Genomic DNA, 8,856 nt, shown 5'->3' on the forward strand with positions numbered 1-8,856 from the left:
AACCTTTTAGTCATATTTGTTTGCGGTAAAATTAACTTTAAAAAAAATTACGTAAGGAGCCTCAACATTGCAATCAGTGAAATATTATTACGTTTAAGCCCTGGTGTTTGTTTGGGTACTGTCTGAAGTTAGTTTCTTTTTCAGACATCTACCGCAGCAGCTGATCATTTGTAATTTTTATTTATTTATTTATTGATGTATTTATTACTAATTTTTTGTTAGTACTGTAGGGACAATATTACGCTATTCATATACTCCCCCGCCCCCGCCCCCCGTTCAGAAAACGCACTGTTCGTACAGTACTTAGTATGTATTCCTCCTGTTCCAGATGGTTCGGTAATATGGATTAATCAAATACTTTTTTACCGCCTATATACATTTTATGCTGTGCACATAGCCAGTCCTCGTTAGCGGAGGCTATATACACGGTCGTCGTATATATAGTCACATCGTATATAAACACCATCCAGTTCAGAGTATTCTTTTAAAATGTAACAATTCCTATCCCAAGTCAGCTGTTATGGTATATTTTGCATAAAATGAATTTGACAAGGTGGAAAATGAAGATGTTTGTGATCCAGATGTTTAGAATATTTTGCGTACGACTAACGATACATTTACCTATAGATGCAAAGACCTAACTAGTCGGGGTTGTTGACGTTTAACATGCTTCTGTTACTAAAATAAATTAATCTATCAGCTTATTATCATTCAGTACATGTTTTTATTAATTTTTAATAACTTATTTTCATTTTTTTTTTTTTTTTCTTTCTATTTACCCTTCGTCGCAGAGGTCGGTCAAGCATTCTCGTTACACGAGCTTGGTAAATCGTTTCGACACTGCGGTTATTCGGGGGATGCCGTCACGTGACTCAAAATAATACGTTTTCTTTCCAAATAGCCGTTATTTTTCTCTGAATTATGGACCGTTGACATAATTCGATTATTTTTATAAAATATCAATAATAAGTGGAATATGCTGGTTATGTAAATGGTTCAGTAAGGTACTTTTAAGTATAAATCAAATGTATATATTGTCATATAATACTTTGTTGGGTCAGTAATTAAGCCAACCATCCGTGATTGAGCGCCTTTAAGGGTGTGCGTGTGTGTGGGAGGGGGGGGGGGGGGCTGTGAATTCCACGTGATGGGACCAACAACAGCAATAAATAAATAAATAAATAAATAAAATAATAATAATAATCGTTTAGGAACACTAATGTTATTTAAATTTAATAGAAGAAAACAATCTAAACATTGAGTAATTTGGGCAGGTGCGTAGGGCCTAGGCCCTACGGCCTTCGATATAGCGGGTTTCCTCTCTAAAGACTATGTTAATATTACAAAATGTTTGACATTCAATAGCCAATAATTAATGAATCAATGTGATCTAGTGATCTAGTGATGTCGTGAGACAAAACAAACTGTAACAATTAGGGCGTCTGAACAAACCAGCTACACAAATGTTGTACGTGCGCTTCTGCGCAGGACAGGAAGAATACTACTTGGTGTAGCCGTGTTTATAAAACGATCAACTGAAAAGTAAGTAGGCATTTTACATAAAGTATAGTGTAATTAATATTAAATTTCATGTGTTAGTGAAGGCGTGTATTCACATTATGTTCTTGTAAGCCAGAAATATGCTGTAACAATGAATTACAAGTTACCAAATTACAGAATGGGGCCTACACCAAGTCTGGCAAGGTCGATGACTCTCGACATTTCCGCACCATAATTTTGGTTTCATACATATTGTGTTTAGGTCAATTTGACAGAGGGTGCAACTTTTTAACATTAATATTTCTAACACAAAAGAACCTAATACTTGTCCACTTCTTTGAAACATAAGAAACATTCCTACAGTTAATAGTCTTTATAGTCTGTCTGGCAGTTACCGCGGGCTTGGCTTTTTTTGTTTTTTAAAGGGACATTCCTGAGTTTGCTGCATTGTAAGATGTTTCCGACTAATAAAATATTTCTACGATTAAACTTACATATTAAATATATTTTCTTGTTTAGAATATCAGTGGCTGTATATTTAATGTCTTTCTGGTCGTCTTAATATTTGTAAGAAGCCCAAACTGGATTTTATCTTCAAATAATTTAGTACGTACGAAAAAACAATATTTTAGGAAATAAGATGAAATTTAACCTAGTACAAATATTAGAACGACTAGAAACACGTTTAATATACAGCCACTAATATTTTATGCAGAAACATATATTTGATATGTAATTACAATCGTTAAAAAGTATCGGTTAGTCAATAACATCTTAAAAAGTGCAGCAGACTCAGGAATGCCCCTTTAATAAACATCTGGAAGCGCCATCTAGCATTTGTTGACATAGACCTATGCAAAACCTGAAATAGACAGAACGAAGTATATTTTTTAACAAATGCGAACAAATAGCCTATACAATCGATGTCCCAAAGTGCGTTCACCTAACGACAAAAACACGAATATGATATTTCAGTGCTCTACAAAGCGAGTGAAATACTCGCCATGGCGACTAAACACATTCCCTGGCGTCTAAAAAAACAATCACATTCGCCAGTTGGCGACTGTCCAACAATCTTACTTTAATCTGTAAACAAAACTGGACATCAGAAAACACTGTGGATCAGTAGCAATTTATCTTCCATAAAAGGTGTTTTCTATCGGTAGTTTGTTTGAGACATGTTAATCGGACTATGAATAACGATTTTCCAGTATTCAAGAGTAAACACGGTGACATTAAAGGGACACACCCTAGTTACGGCTAGTTGTTAACCATTACGGCGTTGTTTTTCGCTATTAAACCCATTTTTTTTCACAAATAAAATTGCACTTTACTTACCGTTTATTATTTAGAATATACATTTCCATTCACCTGAAGTGTTTTTTGGTAATCCTTGTAATCCTGGTGTTTGTAATACCACAAAATACATTTTTCGTATTTCTTAAAAACGCACGCGCGTTTGAGAAAAAACCGTTGAGCAGACAAGGTCTAATCTATTTTTAGAGGGGATATTTCCATTTCAATGTCACAGACGTTGGTATACTACGTGACCGTTATCATTTTGGTTCGGTTTGTTTTCTCGTGCACGGTTCGCGCAATCAACATCCGATTTGTTGTTGTTCATTTGTGAGATTTTTCTTCACAGTTCGTGAACATTTTCAGTAACAATAAAGTTCAGACAAGTAAGTGTCTCAATACAAAACGTTACAAACCCTTAAAACCAATAATTTTGCTAAGTCTTACGATATCTGGAGAGGGGATACAACCAGGACATAACAGTTGGAACATGTCCAGGAGAGGTGAAAGAAACGCACCCCAAGTCTGTGAAATTTGTCGTGACGTAGGCACATTGTTGTGCTTCCATCGACATCTACCGGTGACATCAGAATACTAACTTTCAAAATTATTTCAAGCAATTGGGACATGGGGATTCCCATGGTATTTATCGATATAAAACCTGCTTTTTCACTCCATTTGATAAAAACGTGATCTAAGTGTGTTACAGGTTTGTAGATTAACCAAATTATAATTTATTTTCGCTGGATGGAACTAGGGTGTGCGGCTTTAAGACATCTACAGTTTGTATGTTCATTGACTGTCTGCATCATGAATCTGGGTCACAACTGCCCAGTATTATTTGGCCGGGGGACTAGCGCCATTTAAATTGTACTCGCACCCAGGGATGTCTACTCGCCTGGGGCGAGGCAACTTCATAAATCAAGGCTAATATATTCGTTCCTCGTATTCAGCCTTGATACATGTAGTCAAGAAATCGTGCCACAAAATGCTTAAATTTCATTGGATGCGATGAGATCTGATTGCAACGAATCGCAACGCTCCTTATAGATTTCCTTGTTATTGTAAACAAAGATTGCAGCTTTAGCGTCCGGCGGTTAATTTTTGATATTGCTTTCAAGATTGTCACATGTTACCGATGCTGTGATTGGTCAGCGATGTCATCGTGTAAGGGACATAATCGGTGTTACAAATTTTCTTCCAACAGAGGGCACTAGTAGTGGATATCAGTAATCTTGACTACATGTATCAAGGCTGAATACGAGGAACGAATAGTAGCCATCAAGGCTGAATACGAGGAACGAATAGTAGCCTTGATTTATGAAGATGGGGGCGAGGGGGCGAGCGTTAGCTGCTATTCCTGGTGTATGTGCGCGCGTGTGTGTGTGCATGCGTGTGTGTGTGTATATTCCCAAGGGAGAGGGGGGAGATTCCCTGTGACCCCGGTCTGGGAGTGGCAGTCCTCTGGCGGTACAGGAAGGATGTATGTATGTACTGTCCAGGAAAGGGTTAGAGTGGCTGTCCTGTGTGGCGGTGCAGGAAAGGGTTAGAGTGGCGGTGCAGGAAGGATGTATGTATGTACTGTCCAGCAAAGGTTTAGAGAGTGGCTGTCCTATAGACGGCACATTAGATAGTGGCGGTGCAGGAAGGATGTACGTATTGTCCAGGAAAGGGTTAGAGTGGCGGTGCAGGAAGGATATATGTATGTACTGTCCAGGAAAGGTTTAGAGAGTGGCGGTGCAGGAAGGATGTATTATGTATTGTCCAGGAAAGGTTTAGAGTGGCGGTGGCGGAAGGATGTATGTATGTATGTACTGTCCAGGAAAGGTTTAGAGAGTGGCTGTCCTACAGACGGGACACTAGATAGAGATGTATGTATGTATGTATGTATTGTTGAGGAAAGGTTTAGAGAGTGACTGCCCTATAGACGGGACACTAGATAGAGAATGAATGAATAAATGTTTAACGACACCCCAGCACGAACAATACATCGGCTATTGGGTGTCAAACTATGGTAATGCAAATAGATAAAGTGATGATCAACATCAATATAAAAATTCAAGACTTAAACAAAAACAGTGTAAAGAACTGTGCAAAAACACAAATATCACAGAATTTTACGGATACTGAATTTTACTCAAAACTTCAATTTTGTGCTGTATTGGCCATTCTCAAAGATAATGTTACACCCCTGCACCACGGTGAGGTTACAGCACACGCAGGGGGAACACTAGATAGAGATTCACTTAATTAATCCTTATTGTCCAGGAAAGGTTTAGAGAGTGGCTGCCATAGAGACGGGACACTAGACGGGCCACTAGATAGAGATTCACTTAATTAATCCTTATTTTGCAAGAGATACATGTACGTCCAGGAAAGGTTTAAAGAGTGGCTGCCCTATAGACGGGACATTAGATAGAGACTCACTTAATTAATCCTTATTTTACAAATTACCCATTGTACTCTACATTGTGCAGAGATACGTTCTTGATCATAACGGTTTCGATGATCACAGGGCATATAACTGAAAACGTGTTCGAGATTAAAAGTATCCCGATATCTCGGGGATACCAGAATTTAATTTTGGATACCAGACTTCAAGAACCCAGTATCCCACCGGGATACCATATAATACTAAATTCTCAGGTGGGATACCAGATTTTGAAATGTTAATATCCAACTGGGATACTGCCCCAAAATTTTAATATCGAACACTGTGTTTGGTTTTAGACAGGACAATAAAAATTAAGTGGGAGGTGTCGGTTTTGACTTGAAACCTCTAACTTTAATTAACAATTCCTTGTTTATTTCCAGTCTAATGGGGCAATACAAGATAATTGGTCCGATCAGAAACATACCAGCGCTCTACAAAGCGAGTGAAATATTCGCCATAGCGACCAGTTGGCGACTGTCCAATAATTTTACAAAACTGGACATCGGAAAACACAGTGTACCAGTAGCATTTTATCTTCTATAAAACCTATTTTCTATCGGTAATTTACATATCTTAGCAGTGCCATAAAATATTAATTCGCTTAATTTCATTACATAAAATTATTGGGTACGGAATTTGCTAATTATTTCAGCTATAATGTGTAAAACAAAATAGATAGCAATCAGTTAAGGTAAAACATGAACAACGTGGACGTAAAATAAATCCATTCTAGTAAATAAAAAGTGAAGCACCCTCCCGTAAACAGGTAAGAGTTGAATATTTCTAACGGAGTTCAGGCGCATGCGTTTGCAAAACGTATCATATCACGCATGTGCATTCCGTCATTTTCCATGTTTAAGGCCACTACATTAACAAATAGTATATCTGTTTCCGAACATTTTGTTTAACTCTTAATTTTTTAATTTACTTGTTTATTTAAAAAAAAGAAACGTTCAGTTTTTCAAACGTGCTAGTCCGGTCCGCGTTCTACTAACACCCATCGCTAACACTTTGGGTACGCTCCATTTACTCTCCCGGAGAGTTGGAGTACTTCGCACAGCAATGGAGTGAACGGGCACACTGTCCACGACTTACTCCACCTCTGCCAGTCGATGACTTGGTGCAGCGAGAAGACAAGTTGGCGGACAAGTTTTGTTTTTCAGGGAAGCAGAAATTACTAATTAGCTAGCCAAATGCAAGTACAAAAATCACAAGAACTAGTTAAACAATATAACCACTGACTAGTCCAACAGGCGACATCGTTGTTCTGGTGGGCGTGGATTTTTTTGGTGTGTGTGTGGGGGGGGGGGGGGGGGGGGGGTTACAGGCTATATTGTTACCTTTATTTAAATAGAGTAGGACAACACAAAATCCCTTACATTTTCGTAGAGAGGGTGTGGGAAAAGTGCTGTTGATTCGCGTTACTTTATAATTTCGTTAGTATATTTTAAAATTGATTTGCAAACGTATTATAATTATTAGTTGAACAAACATTTTCATTGCTACTTGAACCAACAATGCATAATTAATGTCATCAAATGTGCATACATGATTACAGTCGGCCTACCTCCGCTCATTGAACGAAGAAATGCAGGGGCCTAAGTAGTGGTGTAACAAACATCGAACTATCGATATGTTGCGATAGTCAGTGCCTCGATATCAATGCATCAATAGTTAATTCAACTATCGATAACTATTGGAATTGTTTCCTCAACTATTGGTAGTTTTAATAGCATGCATAGTGAAATACGGTCTACTATAAACGCATAATTTCACTACCTAGTGACATTATTACAAATAACTAAGTACAAACACAGACACACATACAAACACAAACATACGCACATACGCACACATACTCACAAACACCTACCTACCAAGATGCATACATACATACATAGATACACACATACATACGTTTTTTTTTTTTTTAACGACACCTAGGTGAACTTGTGTGTGTGCAATTGTACTGCACTGCAAATTCTTGAAATTCCTGGCTGGAGAATTGCGGCCCATGGTCTGAGACGACAACATCTGGTATTCCATGGACAGCAAATATGCTTTTTCATTTAGCAATCGTCACTGCACCTGTTTGTGTTTTCAGGTGTCGAAATTCAACCCATCTGGAGTAGTAGTCCACTACCACAACATAAGTTTTCCCCTTAAAATCGTTCTGGAAAGGAGGAAGGGAGAAGAGGTTCCTTTCGTTCTGGTCTGTATTTTGCACACGTCCAGCATTTGTTCACCATTTCCTCAACTTCTGCGGAAATGTATGGCCACCAAACCAATGAGCGTGCCAAGGCTCGACATTTTGTAATTCCGAGATGTCCTTCATGGAGTCGATCAAGTATTTCCAGTCTCATTTCCCTCGGGATTACAATCCGATCATCGTACAGCAGTAGATCATCAAGAATTGTGAGATGAGGCCTGTTTATCCAATATTGTCCCAGGAGTGGAGACTGTGGCATGTAGTCAGGCCAACCATTAATACAGTATTTTCTGATTTGTGTGATTTCGATGTCAGTTTTCTGTGCATCTCTGATTTCCATCAGCTTTTTGTATGATGCAGGCAAGATTTCGATGGTTTGTTTAGCATATGCTACTGTGTCATTGATGAGGTCAATATCCGTCTCACAGAGTTCACCAACGGTGGCACGTGACAGTGCATCTGCTGCAATTTGGTTCTTTCCTGGAACATGAATGATTTTCGGGTTAAATCGCATTAACCGAAGTCGGAAACGTTGTATGCGAGGTGGCATTTTATGAAGTTCTGTAGTGCTGAGGAGTGGCACAAGTGGTTTGTGATCAGTTTCAATCAGATAGTCAAGTCCAAGCACATAATCACTTAATCTCTCACTTGCCCATGTAACCGCCAGTGCTTCCTTTTCAAACACTGCATAGTTCTTTTCCGTCTCACTTAGTGATATGGATATAAATTAGACTGGATGGCGTCTTCCATCGTTTTGTTCTTGCATGAGAACAGCACCGATGCCATTTTCTGAAGCGTCAGCTGCAATAATAGTTTCCTTTTTCATACCATAATGAGCGAGAACTGGTGTGGATGTTAGCAACTTCTTTATTGCTTGAAATGCCGATTTCTGAGGTTCATTACACACCCATTGGTCTCACTGGTTCATTGGTATCGGCCAGATCAGGAGTGAATTTTGCGAGTTGATTTACCATCCCCATAAATCGCCGTAGTTCAGTTACCGTCGTCGGCTCAGGGAATTTTGTTACGCCTTCAATTTTCTTTGGGTCTGCATGAACACCTTTTTTGTCAATTACATGTCCAAGAAAAGTCACTGATGACTTTGAAAACTCACACTTTTCGTTGAGTGTAATTCCTGCTTCCTGCAGTCGTTGCAAGACCAACCAGACGCGATGCTCATGAGTATCTTGATCAGCTGCATGAATAAGAATATCGTCAATGTGACAAATGACACCTTCGAGATCCACCAGAATTTCTAACATAGTTTGTTGGAACACTTCACTTGCCAAACTAATGCCGAAGGGAAGACGATTAAAGCAGTATCGTCCAAATGGTGTGATAAACGTAGTGAGGAGTCGAGAATCTTCACTTAAGTGTATTTGCCAAAATCCACTTTTAGCATCAAGTTTGCAAAGAA

At 38.7% G+C, this 8,856-nt stretch overlaps 1 protein-coding gene across 1 annotated transcript in view; it reads left to right on the top strand.

Moving 5' to 3' along the window:
* The first annotated feature begins 1,490 nt into the window (after positions 1-1,490).
* Positions 1,491-8,856, top strand: part of LOC121386500 (carcinoembryonic antigen-related cell adhesion molecule 6-like) — a 55,926-nt gene continuing 48,560 nt past the window's right edge. The window contains exon 1 of the mRNA XM_041517415.1: positions 1,491-1,542. The gene's annotated coding sequence lies outside the window, so the exon portion shown is untranslated. The remainder of the gene's footprint in view (positions 1,543-8,856) is intronic.

Source organism: Gigantopelta aegis, chromosome 12 (assembly GCF_016097555.1).
Source record: "Gigantopelta aegis isolate Gae_Host chromosome 12, Gae_host_genome, whole genome shotgun sequence".
Classification (NCBI taxonomy): Eukaryota; Metazoa; Mollusca; class Gastropoda; order Neomphalida; family Peltospiridae; genus Gigantopelta; species Gigantopelta aegis.